Source organism: Myotis myotis, unplaced genomic scaffold (assembly GCF_014108235.1).
Source record: "Myotis myotis isolate mMyoMyo1 unplaced genomic scaffold, mMyoMyo1.p scaffold_m19_p_11, whole genome shotgun sequence".
Taxonomy (NCBI): Eukaryota; Metazoa; Chordata; class Mammalia; order Chiroptera; family Vespertilionidae; genus Myotis; species Myotis myotis.
In genome coordinates this window covers 43631866-43648706 of record NW_023416315.1, presented here as the reverse complement: position 1 = coordinate 43648706, position 16841 = coordinate 43631866, and the positions used below count along the sequence as shown (strand labels likewise).

General features: G+C 36.2%; 1 non-coding gene across 1 annotated transcript; it reads right to left on the bottom strand.

Annotated features, from left to right (window-relative positions):
• Positions 1 to 2884: 2884 nt before the first annotated feature.
• LOC118666674 lies at positions 2885 to 3016 on the bottom strand. Its single transcript, XR_004971025.1, has one exon. It is a non-coding gene; the product is annotated as a small nucleolar RNA SNORA66 (small nucleolar RNA).
• Between the last annotated feature and the right edge of the window lie 13825 nt (positions 3017 to 16841).

Here is a 16841-nt window from a genome sequence, read left to right as displayed (position 1 = left end):
TTGTTTTTAAAAAACTAAAATGATTTTAACAGTTCTAAGAATTAATGAAGTAAATCACTCTAATTCTCTCTTTTAGAATATATCTCTTGGCAAAGCAAAGTCTGAAAAATAGGGGAGGGGAGGAGGAGCCCTTTGCACCATGGCTTGGTTCTCTATCATAATTCTGTTTGGGCAAAGAGGCTCCCTCACCAGTGCTGGCCAGCAGCCCTCAGAGGCTCAGATAAACACTGACTCCTAAGGAATTTATCAGCTGCTTAGGGAGTGAGCTGAGCTTGATGGGACCTGGCACAGGTGTGGGTATCATTAACTTCAGTAAGGTCTTTAGACAGACAGGACATAAGTGCTCCAAGGCTGCTCAGTAGCACCAGTGGGCATATGAAGAAAAGGGAAAATAGTAGTGGTGGACAGTATTACTTTTCCTTCTCTAGAAAAATGTCCTCAGTTCCTTTCAATTCTGCTACTGTTGGGGGCGGGAGCGGGGAGAGGTTACTTATTGTTGTGAGTTCTTTTGGATATATGAAGACTATTCTTTTCTTTAAAAATATATTTTTATTGAATTCAGAGAGGAAGGGAGAGGGAGAAAGAGAGATAGAAACACCAAGGATGAGAGAATCATTGATCAGCTGCCTCTTGCACACCCCACACTGGGGACCGAGCTCACAGCCCAGGCATGTGCCCTTGACCAGGAATCGAACCGTGACCTCCAGGTTCATAGGTACATGCTCAACCACTGAGTCAAGCCAGCCGAGCTGAAAACTATTCTTGATAGCAGAATTTAAGTGTTCTACTATATATGTTAGGAAAGGGTATTTTATAAACAAATGATTGAGTGCTCCTGTCTTATCACTTACAAATCCATTTCTTTTCTGAAAACAAATCTTAATAACTAATGAGTGGACATTATTAACAAAGAATGTCTGGCCGAAACCGGTTTGGCTCAGCGGATAGAGCGTCGGCCTGCGGACTGAAAGGTCCCAGGTTCGATTCCGGTCAAGGGCATGTACCTTGGTTGTGGGCATATCCCCAGTAGGAGATGTGCAGGAGGCATCTGATCGATGTTTCTCTCTCATCGATGTTTCTAACTCTCTATCTCTCTCCCTTCCTCTCTGTAAAAAATCAATAAAATATATTTTAAAAAAAGAAAAAAGAATGTCTGCTAATTGTACCATATACCCAGAACATCTCAATTTTATGCCTATTTCTTATAAAGCAAAGGAAGGTAATGTTTAGGAAATGTTATGTGTTCAAGGCAAGTATTTTTATTTTTTGATGGAAGAGATCTGAGCAGGCATCAGCCACAGGCAGGAGTCAATTGAAAGGGTTAGATAGATGATATTGGTGAAAGGGAAAATAATCATATTAATAGAAAAAAATCCAGAAGAAATACAGTTCATAATTTTGAAGCACATGTGGAGGAATTAGCCAAGAATAATGAGAGACACTTTGAATTGTGTTCCACAAGATGGACATGGTGACCACGGAGGCACAGTTTTCTGTAGACGTCTGTGTTCTCTGTGACTAATAGGGAGTGCTGCTGCAGATAGCGAAGCCAGTGTGAGGAGTGCCGCACGTAGCAGGTGAGGGGAATGGGAGAGGTGGCTGGCCAAGTTAAATATTGGCATTTTGTTAAAGGGACATTGTAATTTATTTAATCTCTAAACTTTAAAACAACCAATGCTCCTTAGAAAAACTTAGATTATGAGTTTCCTTTGTACAACTAAGATTTTGTAAGTTTCCCCCCAGCTTTTAGACTTTATGCCATTCTACAATACTTACCCCAAATGTTTATACCTGACTTCAGACATCCCAGTTTTTTTGTTTGTAGTTCCACACTGACACCTCTAATTGGCTTTCACATACCAAATTCAAGCTAACGCAAGTTATTTCCTGGTGCCACTTTCTGCAACCCAAGAGCTCCTTTTTACAGTGTCATCATCTCTATCAGATCATTTACAGTTTTTGGCTTAATGATTTAAATATTTTAATGGTTAGTGCTGTTTTTGAATTTTTATAAAATGAATGGACTATAGAAAAATAAGTGACTTCACTAGTCTTAAAAGTAATAATTCTTATTAAATGACGACAATGAAATAAAGTGGAAAAAGTTAGTTTTTTTTAAAGTGAAACTTTGACCATCAATTGCATTTAATTTGACTTCAGCCAGTCAACTTATTAATTTTGAGTAAATTAATAAGATGAAGTACAGGCACAAAATATTAGAGATATATAATCAAAAATTGTGTCTTAAGAAGGAGATAGAGTTAATGGATTTTTATTTTGAGTTAATTTTATATTTACATCAGTTGCAAGAAGTAGTACAAAGAAATCCAGTGCATTTTTTTTTTACCAAGTTTCCCATAATAATAACATTTTGCTCTTTTCTACAAAATTTCACCAGTAAATGGACAGTGGTACAATCCACTGGCATTATTCAAATGTCACTATTCCTCATAGTTAATGGATTTTATAATCCTTTTTAAAAAACTATCTAAAAATGAACTATTCCAAATGTAACATAAGCTATGGAAAGTTTTGATGTTTTCCTTTATCTCTTTTCAGAAATGCATTTTTGAAAGAGTATGAAATGACTTGATCTTGAATTTTTTCTAACATCCTTCCAACTGAAGACTTTGCCATTTCAGAATTTATTTTGTAAATTACACCTATGCATTTCTGTATTGGAAATAAGAATAGTCAGCAAGATTAATGTTACTTATAGGTGTTGCCTTCAAGAAAGTAATTTATTAATAAGTTAGGGGGATAGGATAAACTTAGAGTAGCATATCATTTGTTTAATTATTTAACATACTTAATGTATAGTTTACCCATTCTTTGTGATAACTTTGTTTGTCTGTTTATATTTGTAAAACGTGCTTTTTTGTTTCATTGTACTAGGATAGAATGGGACACCTCAGTAGCTGCTGAAGCTAATACATTTCTATCACCACAATTACTTTAGCAAACCTGGTTCCCCTCACACCTGCAACATAGTGCAGAGTTAGTCATCAGTGTGCGCTAGAAAACATTATTTCCTTTGGTACAAGCCATATGTAAATGGATATAAAATAAACTACAAAACACCAGATTGAAATAGTGTGGGGAGCCTTGGCCAGTATGACCTCGGTTGGTTGAACATTGTGCACCAAATGTCGCTAGTTCAATTCCAGTCAGAGCATAGATGGAGTGTGTATGGGAGGCAACTGATTAATAATGTTTCTCTCTCCCTATCCCTCTTTCTTCCCCCCTTTCTCTCTAAAATGAATTAAAAATAAAAATAGTGTGGGGAGATATTTGGCAGTCTGAAATAGTAAGTAACATACGATGATGGGGGTGGAGGAGTACAATTCAGGTAACAAACCCAAATTATTCTTTTTCCAGGAGAAATCCTGAGTAATCATTACAATCTATTGTAATTCTGAACTGAAGTACTAAGAGAAAAGACTTAATTTTAAAGGAATGTAGCAGCAATTTACAATTTACAGAGTATGTTGAAAATGCATGTATGGTAGATGGAGATACTGAACCTAAAGTGTGAACTTGGGAAAAATATGAAACCCTGACACAAAATCCTTATGATTCAAAAGCACAAGGCTGGACTATGGAATGATATGTAGTCATAAGAGGATCATTGGACAACATAGAACCAGATGACTATAGAACAAGCAGATGTGCTGAGGCAAGTATAGAGATTCAGTGCCTACATTGTGACATACAAAGAAAGAAAAATCTCTAACAGAATAGTGCTTGAATAAGGACTGATAGAAATGTAATTATAGGTTTCTAAGCAGAGCATTATGCTGTCAATTCAGATATCAGCATGCCTATTTTCAAGAAAAAACACCAAGAAAGAAAATATCCTAAAAGCTTTCATCAGCTATAATCTTGACTTTTTCAAAGGAAAAAAAAAAAGAACCTATTTTCTCAATACTGGTATAATCCTTCTTCATTTTTGTATTTACTTCACATTTAATCAAATTGAAGTTGCTGAAACCTTTGGTTTCCCATATTCAGTACACAAATTAAAAAATTGTCTTACTTAGTAAACAGTTAATCTTCAAATGAACTAGAGCTAAAAAAGATGAGCTAATTTAATATGTGAGAAATTATCTTATGTGTAATATGTTTTACCTTTATAAGAGGTAAATGAGTAAAACACAAATATTTTTAAAAGCTAGAGATTACCTTTCATTATGTATTCTCTTAAATTCTTTTACTAGTTATAAATAAGTCTGTCTCACATAATAACAAAACATGTATACACTGTCTAAACTTTTTATCTTGCCTCTAGTCATGTCATAATTTGAAACAACTGGGTGAGGTTGGAAGCACAGAAGATTAACCAGTAAATCTGGAAACTAGGATTTGGTAACATAATAGAAATGACATAAAAATCTAAAATATAGAATGGATGGATAAAAACAAGTGAAGTTGGAGTAGATGATATTAAATAATTTTAATCTTTATCCACAACAATATGTAAGATTCAGTGTCAACTTTATGTTATAAATACATTCATTTGTACTATGCCATTTTGGTTTTGGTCATCAAAACTTTATGTAGGAGCCTTATTCACATTTCTTTTTTTAAATTTATTTTATGCTTTAAAATTTTATCCTTGTTGTTGACAATATTGCAGATGTCCTTCTCCTTTTCCCCCCAATGACCCCCCTCCTCCCCTCTCTCACCCCTTCCCCTGTGGGATCAGATTTTCCAGTAGTATATTTTTTTATCACAGCAAAGGTAAGATTATTCACGGGAGATTGAATTACACTTCATTAAGATGAGTTGTAATGTTCAACAAGTAAGAGCAGGAATGCATTTGGAAATATTTCACATAACAGAGCTGTACAAATTTTCCTCGTAATTTTACAAAAGGTTAAGGGGGCCTCCAGGAACTTCACCCTCCTTCAGTTTTTCTCACAGAAGAATGTGAACTGATTTATTCAACTGATAATGTAAATGTACCATTGCAATAAGTAAAGATCTCCTCACTGGTGAAAAACAGATGACACACAAATACATGAAAATATATGACACCTGATTAGTAATTAAGAAAATAAAAATTAAAACAACAAGGAGATACATCTTAATAGATATGCATCTTCCAGTTAGTGCAAATTAAAAGTCTGAAAATACCAAGCATGGTTTAAAATATGTGGAAATGCTCATAAAATGAAGATGAGTGAGTGTTTTGTTACAAGCACTATAGGGGAACAAATCTGATAATACCTAGTATTTTGAAGATTAGATTTCCCTATGGCCTTAGGTAGATACATCCATCAACGTGCCAATAATGTTAGAACCTTAACAAGCCAAATGATGGCAAGTATATTATTATATACTATTGTTCTTAAAAACATAAATTTATACAACTACTCTGGAAGAAAAAGGTAGCAAAGATAAAAATGCAGATACTCTATGATCCAGATGGTTCTATTTTTATATATAGGGTGGGACAAAAGTAGGCTTATAGTTTTTCTTAGGGAAAATAAATAATAATCAATAAGTAATAATACAAGAATTAACTGTGTTTTACATATAACTGTAAACCTACTTTTTTCTATCCTGTATATTTGTTGGGAGAAAAAAAAATCATGGCTTTAGTAAATTAAATAAAAATTGAATTCCCCAAGGTGTTATATAAGGAAAAAAGGACTAATTCAGTTGAAGTCTAGTGAACTTAGTTAACTCTCCCTCAAAGTTATAACTTTCTTACATAACTTTATAGTTGAGTATAAAAGCCAGAGGCAAAAGCAATTTCCAAGATGAATTAACTTGTGATTGAATAACTTAATGCTGTCATGTGTACCTCTAGGTGTCTCAGAGGCCAATGTAGGCTTCCATATCAGAGGATGGCAAGCTCCTACAGCACAGAGTAGGAATGGAACTCATTTTGACTTGAAGCTACTTAGGTTTTGTAGTATTGTTATAGTTGAGCTTATAGGAATTTTACATTGGTAAGTAGAGTGAAAATCAATTTATATTATATTTTCTCCCACCTCCTCTGTGGTTATATCTTCACCTTAGATGTAACAAGCTAAGAGGAAACTAGGAAAGGCTAATTGATTATCTCACCAACCCTCTGACTTTTAAATACAATATGGATAGCTTCTTCAATGGGCCTAAGCATTGATTTTTCTAAATTAATAAACTTTATTCTTTTTTAAAATATATTTTTTATTAATTTCAGAGAAGAAGGGAGAGGGAGAGGTAGAAATATCAATGATGAGAGAGAATCATTGATCAGCTGCCTCCTGCAGGCCCCCTACTGGGGATTGAACCCACAACCCGGGCATGTGCCCTGACCAGGAATTGAACCGGTGACCTCTTGGTTCCTGGGTTGATGCTCAACTGCTGAGCCACACCCGGCTGGGCAGTGAACTTTATCCTTTAGAGCAGTTTTCGGTTAACAGCAAACTGTGAAGAAAGTACAGAGAGTTCCCATTTATCAGCTGTCCCCTACTCATGCACAAACTCGCCCACTATCAACAGCCTGCATCGGAGTGCTGCATTTTTTACAATTGATGAATCTACATTGCCATATCATTAACAATCAACCAAATTCCACAGTTTATAATCAAGGTTTTCTTGGTGCCATATATCTTATGGGTTTGACAAATGTATCCACCATTATAGGATTATACAGAATAACTTCACTGTCCTAAAAATCCCCTGTGCTCTCCCTTTTCATTGCTCTAACTCTTGGCAACTATTGGTCATTTACTGTGTCCATAGTTTTGTCTTTTCCAGAAAGTTGGAATCAGTATGTCAGACTTTTTAGATTAACTTCTTTCATTTAGTTATATGCATTTGTTTCCTCCGTGTCTTCATGGCTTGGTACGATAATTTTATATATATATGGAAAAACAATATGTAATATGAGAGAGAAATAAGGTAAAATAATGCAGTTTACAACTTTTACCCCAAACTGTCTGCACTTTGTCATAGAATCTGCAGTGATAACACCTTAGTTGTTCTTCCTCTCTGCAGTGAAGAATACCTTCCCATCTCTTCTTTTCATCTTTGACATTGCTTCTAAAATTAGCTAGATAAAAAAGGAAGTCAATATTGTCACTAACATGAAGAAAATACTTCAAGTACTTAATGTGATGTACAATGTTCCTAATGATTTGTCTGTTTGCCCTTCACCTAACATTCACAGACATACCATGCTGCCTGTCATCCTTAGGGTATTTGATGGCCCTTCCATATCCATTATGTTTACAATGTGAACTTTGTTTCCTTTATCTACTTAGTGAATTCTTATTTATAAAAATACATTCATTCGCTTAGTCAACTAATATTGAAAACTTATTCTGTGCCAACCATGGTTCTCACTCTGGGACTATTAATATAAAATAAAATAGATAACACAGGGTAGGAAATAAAAACATTAAAATCACAGTGCTGACATTCTAGTGTGGGAAGAAATAACAAAGGTAAAATAGTCACATGATAATATTGTTTAATTTAGAAAGGAAAGTCACTGCACCCTATTAGAGAATATCCGTTGGCATCTGGGGTGATGTCTATATTTGATAGGATGGTTGGGCAAAAGCTTAATTTTAATTGACCTTATGATAAAAAAAAAGACAGCCATGCAGATTTGAGAAACAAGCCATCCAGAAAGAAACATCGAGAGAACAGCAACACATAGATCCTGAGGCAGGAGGGGCTCTAGCTGATACGAGGAACTGGTGGTAGGCTGGTGTGTCTGTGCAGTACCTGAGAGGGAGTGGCAGGGATGAGGCTATGAAGAGAACTAAGAGACAGCCCACAAAACCTTTTGCTTAGTAATAGGGAATTCACGTTTACTCCAAGTGCAGATGGAAGCCTTTGAAGGTTCATAGGGACAGTATTTGCTTAGTTACATGTTAGTGGAAATTCTAATTGCTGGATGAAGAATGGATGGGAAGGGAGGAAACATAGAAGATGAGAAATCAGTTTGAAAGTGATTAAAAGTCATCTAGTCAAGGTATAGAAATGGCTGGAGATAATCTAGTAGCAGGGAAGATAGGAATGTATAGATACAAAATATATTATAAAGGTAGAAGCTAAAACTCCTGATGGTGCCATAACTGTGGGGAATAAAAGAGGAGGTATATGATGGTAAAAGAAGAAGCCAAAAATAACTCTCAGCTTGGGGGATATTGCCAGTAGGTGGACTGAACACCAGTTACTAAGATGAGGAAGTAGCAGATTGAGGTCTAATCAGCAGTTTTGTTTTGAATAATTTAACTTTGAGTTTCCCTTAAGGTATCCCACTTCAAAGTATCAAAGTAACAGTGAGTTATTTAAATTTTGATCTCTCCTGTGAGGTCTTCATCAGAGAAGTAAAATTGTAATTTACCAGCCTGTAGCTATTATTTAAAGCTCTGGGAGCAGTCATCTCCCAGGTAGAGAATGTAAATAGACATGACACTGGGTCAAGACTGTACTTTGAGGAACTCCAGTATGTATAATTTGAGAAAAGGACATGAAGTCAGCAAATGAGCATCTTGGGAAGTTGGAAGCAAATCTGAGGACTGCAATATTAGAGAAAAGAGAGTTTCTAAGAGGAGCAAAAGGCCAAACTGTTATACAGAAGTTGGCAAAAGTACGTTTACAGTTGTGAGTATGAGAAACACAGAGTGTATTCTTGTATTATTACTAATTACTAGATTATTACTAATGAAATAATGAAAATTATTACTAATTTTCATCCTTCCTGGATGAAAATTCATGTAAAAGTAGGACTTCCTTCCCCTGGCTGCCGGCTCCAGCTTCCCTCCAGCACTTGGGACCAGCTGGCTTCCTGCTGGGATTGAGGAGACAGGACAGCAAAGGCCTGTCCGGAGTTCATGCAAGAGCTCAGGGCAAGTGCTGCGTGCACACACACACGCACACACACACAAACACACACAATCACCCCACACTTCTGGGAGGAGCAGCTGTGGCCCATTGTACAGGGGAAGCTACTGCAACACAGAGAGGGCGAGTGACTTCCTTGAGGGCACAGAGCAGTTAAAGGGCAGAGCTAAAAATAGAACCCTGGGCTGCCCACAAACTGTGCCTCCTTTACCTGTGACCTCTGGGTAGAGGGCCCTTCACTTTAGGGCCATTTGCTCTGATGGGCTTGCCCCTTCCAACCACACCCCTCCTCCAGCCCCAGAGGACAGGGGCCGTCATTACCCCAGGGCCTCTGGGTGGCTGCTCTCTTTGTCCCAGGGTCCCTCCCAGCTGGTAACCTTTGTGGAGGCCCCTGCCTGGAGGCAAGGGCCAGGTGAGGAGAACACCCCTATTCTCCTCACCTTCTGTGGTTTAGATTACAAAGTACCTTTATTTTTCCTTTGGCTTCAGCCGCCTCCCTCCCCTGGCAGATTATGTTTTACCTCGAAAAGAAATTGATTTGGGGTCTTCAAACCATCTGGCTTCACAGTGATCTCCTGGCGCTGCCCCCCTGTTCACAGGCCCACCTCCGAACCATCAGGAGACCCCACCCTTGTTCACCTGTGCCCCTCTGGGTTGACACATGGTTCTGCCCCCTTGATCACCTGCCCCACCCCCCCTGTTCACGTGCCCACTTCTGGTGGCTCATGTGGGCCCTCCCCCTGTTCACATGCACAGTCTAATTTGCATATTACCCTTTTATTATTATAGATTGTATTTTTATTGTATAACAACTGTAAACCTACTTTTGCCCACCCTTGTACATTCCCAGGTGTAAAGTATCATGAAAACCAAATAATGTTCTTAAAATGTAGCAATGTGTATGGAGGTCATTGGAGGATGTGACCTCAGTGGCGTTGTAAAACTGAAGCTAAACTGGGTTTTGTTAAAGAACAGATAAGAAGTTGTTAAATGGGTTAAACAATAAATGAGAAGTTAAGTGGAGTCAGTATGTATAAATCGTTTTTAAGAGAATTTTTTTTGAGAAAGAGATCAGAAAAATTGAGCAGTATCTCGAGAATGATACAGAGAGGATGCTTTATGGCATGCACCAGAACTGATAGAGTATGCTAATGGTGATACCCATTAGAACAGATGAATTTGAAGATGATAACAAGTGTTTTAACATATCTCTGGAAAGTGCAGAGGATGGACTCTAGAAGAATGCATGGTCTGGACTTTCCTTTGATAGATAAAGGGATGTTTTCTCTTGGAAAACCTGGGTAGCTATAGGTTGATATACTAGAAAAGATGAAGGAATTTATTTTGGAAGTATGACACTATCAGGCACAAGGGTGGGTGAGGAAAGGGGGTATTAGAAGTTGGGAAACATCATTTCATTGTGAATGAAACCGTTGAAATTATTTGGGGTGGTGCTCCTGAGGGTACAAGCAGTTTGAGGGAAGAAGTATAATCATTCACTTTGGAGCCTGGGAATGTGAAACCTTATGAAGAGAATATAGTAAGTCTCTGGCGGGTATTGTTTTTCTGTATGACATTTATGATAATGAATTTAAAGTGAAGTCAGTCATCTCAGTTTCTTATTGTTTTCTCTAGAAACATTTAAAGGCTAAGGTGCAGGCCCAGAGTAGATGGGTAATTGTGTTCAGGCAAAAATGGATTTTTGTTATATAATTATGGTACAATTAGAGAAGATAAGAGTGCTAAGATTATTTTAAATGTGTTGATTATATTAACAGATCATAGAATTCTAAGGTAACAAGAAAAAAGAGAGAAGGAAGCTAAGGGTTAGTGAAACTAAAAAGGTGAGTTCAAGGTCATAAATAATCTGAAAATCTGTAGTTGTGGGGGATACTAGAGAAAGTGAACCACAAAAATAAAATTAGTAGGTGAGAGAATAGGATGAACAATTTGGGATTATAGATATAATCTCTGACAACAAGGGTTCTATTGGATATGGTGATAATGGGATTGAGTGGTTATAACAGAGAAGGTAATATAACCCCCATTATCAATTCTCTATCATTCCTTTTGATCATAAAACTCTCATGATTCTTCAGAAAGATGGCAGACCTATTTCTCTGCCTCTCTTTTATCTTATGTTGGTTTTGAGAGTAAATTTGACCAAGGGACTATGCATAGAATTTATGTGGACAACTTCAGTGCCATACTTACAAAAACAACATTTTCTGACCTCTACTTTCTTTGTGGATTAATATGGAGACAAAGTGCTAGTGAGTATACATTGCCCATGCCCAGGAAGGTAAGACCTAGGGGATGGAAGAACAAAATTCAGAGAAATTGCATCCACATCTGAAATTAGGAAATTGAGCCATAGCTTTGGCTGTGACTATTAATGTGGGGAGAAAAATAATAAGCTTCTGTCTTCTTTGAGCTGCTATGGAGTATGGAGGACTGAGGTAGCTTACTCATTCAGGCTTTACAGTTTGCAGTGAAAGTAGCATCTTGAAGCAGCAGCCCTATTGGGCCTTGCCTGGTAAATTCTGCTCAAAAATCTCCACCCACCTCTACCCACTGCAAACCAATTCAAGGCTACTTCTTTTTTGCCTTGGTAGCCCCTCCAACATTACAGGTATCAAGAGGAGTAATTACGTGTTTGCTTGTTTGCACAGCAATGCTGTGTGCCATTTGTGGGCAGCAGCTGTGCCTGTTTTCCATCTTGGTAACCTCAATGTCTAGCAAATGAAAGGAGTGATTTAATATTTTTTTGAGTCCCAAAAAGAACATAAAACTGTCTAATTGTTGCAAGAAACATGAATGAGACACTTTCTATGCTCATAGACATTACAGTGCAACCACAAAACCATAAGAGGAAGGGCAGCCAGAAAAATGACGACGAGGACCAGCTTAGAAAAGGCTTATAATTCTGCATGATGCAAGAGAGAAGCAGATATTAATACTGAGGAACCCTGAGATCCAGACCCACAAAACCCACTGCCTAATATTATCTGTAATTGAAGTTCCCGTGGCACCTCACATGCAACACGCCACTTCTAGTACAGTATCCCCTGTTATGGACAGTGTTTTCATCATCCAATTGTCTGCAACAATAAGGACATGGCAATCACCCTGGATTCCTCCAACTCTCATTTGTAGCCATCCAATTGGTTACTGAGTTCTGTGGATTAGACCTTACATGTATTGTATATACCTGTCTCTTTGCTCTCTATCTGAAATACCATTTGTTTAGTTCAGTCCCCTAATCTTTCTCCTGTGAATTATTTCATTTCTTCAATTTCCCAGCCTCTCCTTTTTTTCCTTCAAACAACTCCCCAAATTAATTTCCCACACTATATCCCAGAGTGTCATATCTAAAATATAACTAAGCCTGGCTGGTGTGGCTCAGTGGTTGAGCATTGACCTATGAATCTGAAGGTCATGGTTCGATTCCCTGTCAGGGCACATGCCTGAGTTTTGGGCTCGATCCCCAGTGGGGGGCATGTAGGAGGCAGCCAATCAATGATTCTCTTTCATCATTGATGTTTCTCTCTTTCCCTCTCCCTTCCTCTCTGAAATAAATAAAAATATATTAAAATGTAAATAAAATTATGTTTTTTTCTTTGCTTTATAACTATCACCAGTACTTGGTCATGTTGACATAATGACATATAAGACCCTCTGTGATTTAGCCCCCGAATTCAGTTTCATCTACCCTAAGTGTCCCTGTCCAATTTTTACGTGACTGTATTATTGAGCTGCCGCTAATTGCCCATCATTATGTTGTGCAATTGTTCTTTTTGTTCTGTCTCTACCCAAAACTCTTTATAGCCCACATCTGGCATCCCTACCACACCCATTCTTGGCCTGCCTTACTCCTATTTAAGTATCTCATCTTTCTGAAAGAATTCTATGTGTGTCCATGCTATCCTTTGTATCTCAGTACTTACTAAATTGTACCTGAAATGATTTGATTATCTATATGCCTTCTCTTCTAGCTAAGCTCTTCAAAGCATGTACCAAGTCTATTCATTATTTAAATATTCCAAATAAGACTAATAATGGGTGTTCAAATTTTTGCCAAACTGTAATAAAGGTTTATAGTCATTCATGATAAACAAGAGATCTGCTAACCAAAAATTTTCCTCTAGAACAAGTCTTTATGAAACAATACTGATTAATAATGAGATGTTTTCTTGCTACATCAAATATTCAAGTTTACACTAAAAATTTTATCCCACAGCCACAATTTTAACTTTGAATCCAATTAGCCATGGAAAATACATGCAATAAAGAGCAAAGACAATACAAATCCACCTATAAATTTAAATGTTCTCTCAGTGGATTTACTGGTGCCCTCTTTAGTCATGAAGAATTGCCTTTTGCATTTACCATATGAAGAAAACCTCTTCAGACAACCTGCAGGATTATAGTAAAGGTGAAGAGATGAGTGGCATAAACACACATAGATAACTTAGGAAAAGATGTGAACTAAGCAAACTTTTATTGGTCTCGTTTCATCTTTGCATCACTCTTTTCTTCTTCACTGGGGTCAATGGCCTAGTGCTGGCTTTCGGTCTCCACTTATACTCAGACCATGAATGTCTCTTAGCATAATATGGGGTCCTATGATTCTGTCTTCATGCCTTTCCAATTAAAAGGATTTTCCTCAGTCTTTCAGGGTTTTGTGAAGTGATTGCAGAATTAGTCTTTGATAAACTACTATCTTAATACTTTAAAATTTAAAAAATTTAAATGTTGACTCTTAATTGTGAAGTTATCTCAATCAATAGTAGAAGTGGACTTTTCAGAGAGTGATGATAGATGCAGGGAAACTTGGAAGATTCTTCAAGTCAATCACTTGGATTTATGTTTCTATCCACCTAACACAAATAAAGGGCTTATGGATTATAATGGATAATTATACCAATTATTTTAAAACACTGCATAATCTTTAAAACACAGAAAAGAAAACCAGGGTCAAAGTACTCTACCACAAAAATAAAATAGACAAAAATGTATCAAGAGGGGAAAATATAAAAAGTTTTAATTCTCATGCTTTCAAAATGACTTATACTCTCCAGGAATTGAATGAAAATATTTAAAAGTTTTTTATATGAGGGGAATTTTCATGAATTTATCATATCTGTGTGAATTCTCCATGTACATGTATTAAACTTTGATTTTCTCCTGTTAAAAATGATTAAAAAGATAAATAAATAAACAAAAGTTCTTTATATTAAAATAGAAATATTTTGAAATTACTAATTACAACAGTAGTTGTTTATTTGTGTAAGCTAGATATAAGGTATTATCTAATTAGACTTTAAAATAACTTGTTAGGAATATTTCTAGACATGTTGTTTTCATTAAGTTCAACATTAGGTCAGAATTTTTTTAGACTCTTTAATCATATAGTTTTATAATACTAGAAGGAAAGAATGTTACACTATGATTTGTAACATAAAATTCCCAAAGAACTTCTGTAACTATTCTAGGAAATTTTTGTTGAAAATATTTGTGTCTAGGTTTACTGGATGGATAAAGTAGCCAATGCAATTACTGAGCAGAGGTAAACTTAAAGGTCATTATGTTAAACGAAGCAGCATAATCCAAAATAACATATTTTCCCCATATGCGTAATGTGGGAGGGGGTGAGCTAAGACTTTCACGGGATGAGACCTACTCAGGACTACACCCTGCATACCAGAAATTATTGTACCACTGAATCTTTATGCATGATTCACCCTTAGCAGTATAAAATCCTCTGTACTTTTGGGGTGCAGAATGACATGAGAGCAGAGACTGTATGACATCATTAAAAACACATTAATAAAACAAGTTGTTGCATGTTATGCTAATAAATAACAACTTGGAGCATGATGATTAAATGTTATATTTTTCTTTCAGATTTCTTGCCACCTAACACACCCTTTTCTAAAATATGCCACAACGTAACCAACACTCTCTAGCTTCAACAGCCTACTTGTGTTTCCCTTAAAGGGGAGTATAACCCTTTGTCCTTAATGTCAGAGAGTCAGCAATGTTCTTTCCCGCTGAAGATCCTAACCTTTATCACTGATAGGCCCATGTTTCTTCTTACAAACCTAACTCCTTCAAAGTTAAACATGACAGTATGTGCACAATCTTCTGCCTATCTGACATGCCTGTGGTGTGGAGCTTTCTTTATTTGAAACAAATTAAAATATGAAACCAAGTGGAAAGAACTATGCTCACATATATGCTATGTATTTTTATATAATTACTAATTTTCAATGATTAAAATTGAAATGGAATGATCATTTATATCCTATTGACTAGGTAAGTCTCTATGAATATTTATGGAGACTGGGAATATCATTGAGAGGGTCACCTAATGATTTGAGACAATTGTTTTGCCTCTTGAGTCTTTAAGTCCCCCCAAATCAGTCAAGGGACTCCTTAGATACATGGGACAGGTTATAAAAGCAATGATTCACAAAAAAGAGAAAACAGTAACAGATAGTGAAAATAAGGGGAGAAAATGGTTCCTCAGAAATACCCAAAACAGTGCTAATTAAAACAACCATGAATTATCATTTTTTCATTAATTAGGTTGTTAAGGAAAATGAAGTTCCATATTGTTGATGGGAGTGTAATTGGCCAGCCTTTTTATAAAGCCATTTTCTAATGTGAAACATGAAATATAAAACTACTCATACCCTCTACCATGTGAGTCCAAAAGTATTATATATATCCTAAGCAATTATGGAAAAAATACTATTGTATATTTTATTATAATACTAATTATTTTTTTAAAATATATTTTTATTGATTTTTTTTTGGAGAGGGAGAGAGGCGGGGGGGAGAGAGAGAAAAACATTGATCAGCTGCCTCCTTCATGGCCCCCCACCCAGGACTGACCACAACCTAGGCATGTGCCCTGACCAAGAATCAAACCGGTGGCCCCTTGGTGCATGGGTCTATGCTCAACCACTGAGCCACACCAGCTGGACTACAATACTAACTATTAAACAAAGACAATGGAAATTAGTTTTAAAGTCCAAAATTGGTGCTGGCTAAATAAATTTTGTGAGATCTTATACATGACAGAATATTAAATCACCACTAAATATTATGGGTATTATTTCTACTTTTATAGCATGAAAATATTTATATGTAGTTTTAAGTGAGAGAGTAACAGTCTAAAAATTCAAATGTTAAATTGTGAGGTACACACACAGACATGCTGAGGACAAGCCAGTGGGAAGTAAACTGATCTAGTATGAAAGTATATTACAGTGTGATAATTTCAATTACTCTCCTCTATTTTTCCCAAGGTAAGACAGGTTGTTATGAAACTTGTATAACAATAAGACAATAATTAAACAAATGAAAAAAAATATATAAACATAGTAATCAGATTCCAAATTTAAGAAAGAATTCACTAACACAGTGTTGAAAAAGTTTAATTGGGTGAAATCAATGAATAATAATGACTGATTGATTAGAACATCTCTATAGTAATTTGACAGCACTTATTTGATTTTTATTTCTTGTTGATTTGAGAGAGAGAAGGAAAGGGAGAGCCATATAGAGAGAGAAACATTGATCTGTTGTCCCACTTATTCACGCCCTCATTGGTTGTTTCTTGTAAGTGTTCTGACTATCAGGACATGCTCTAACCAACGGAGCTACCCCACCAGAGCCTGACTTGATAGGATCTAATCATTAGATATTTGGCTTAACATATTCTGTTATTTCTCAAAATACTATGAAAAGCTAATTTAAAAATGCATCATTGGCTTTGAATTAAATAGAAAGGATAGAATTACGTAAACCTAATTACTGACTTATAAATAATATACTTTCATTTTTTTCTTCATTCTACTGGACCTTTCACTTTCCTTCCTCTTCCTTCACTCTTCCCTCCCCTGTAGCCCCTACTATGCTTTTTAAAGTCTGTAAATTTCAAACTGTACAGGCCAAAGAAATTGGTATTACACTTTTGGTAA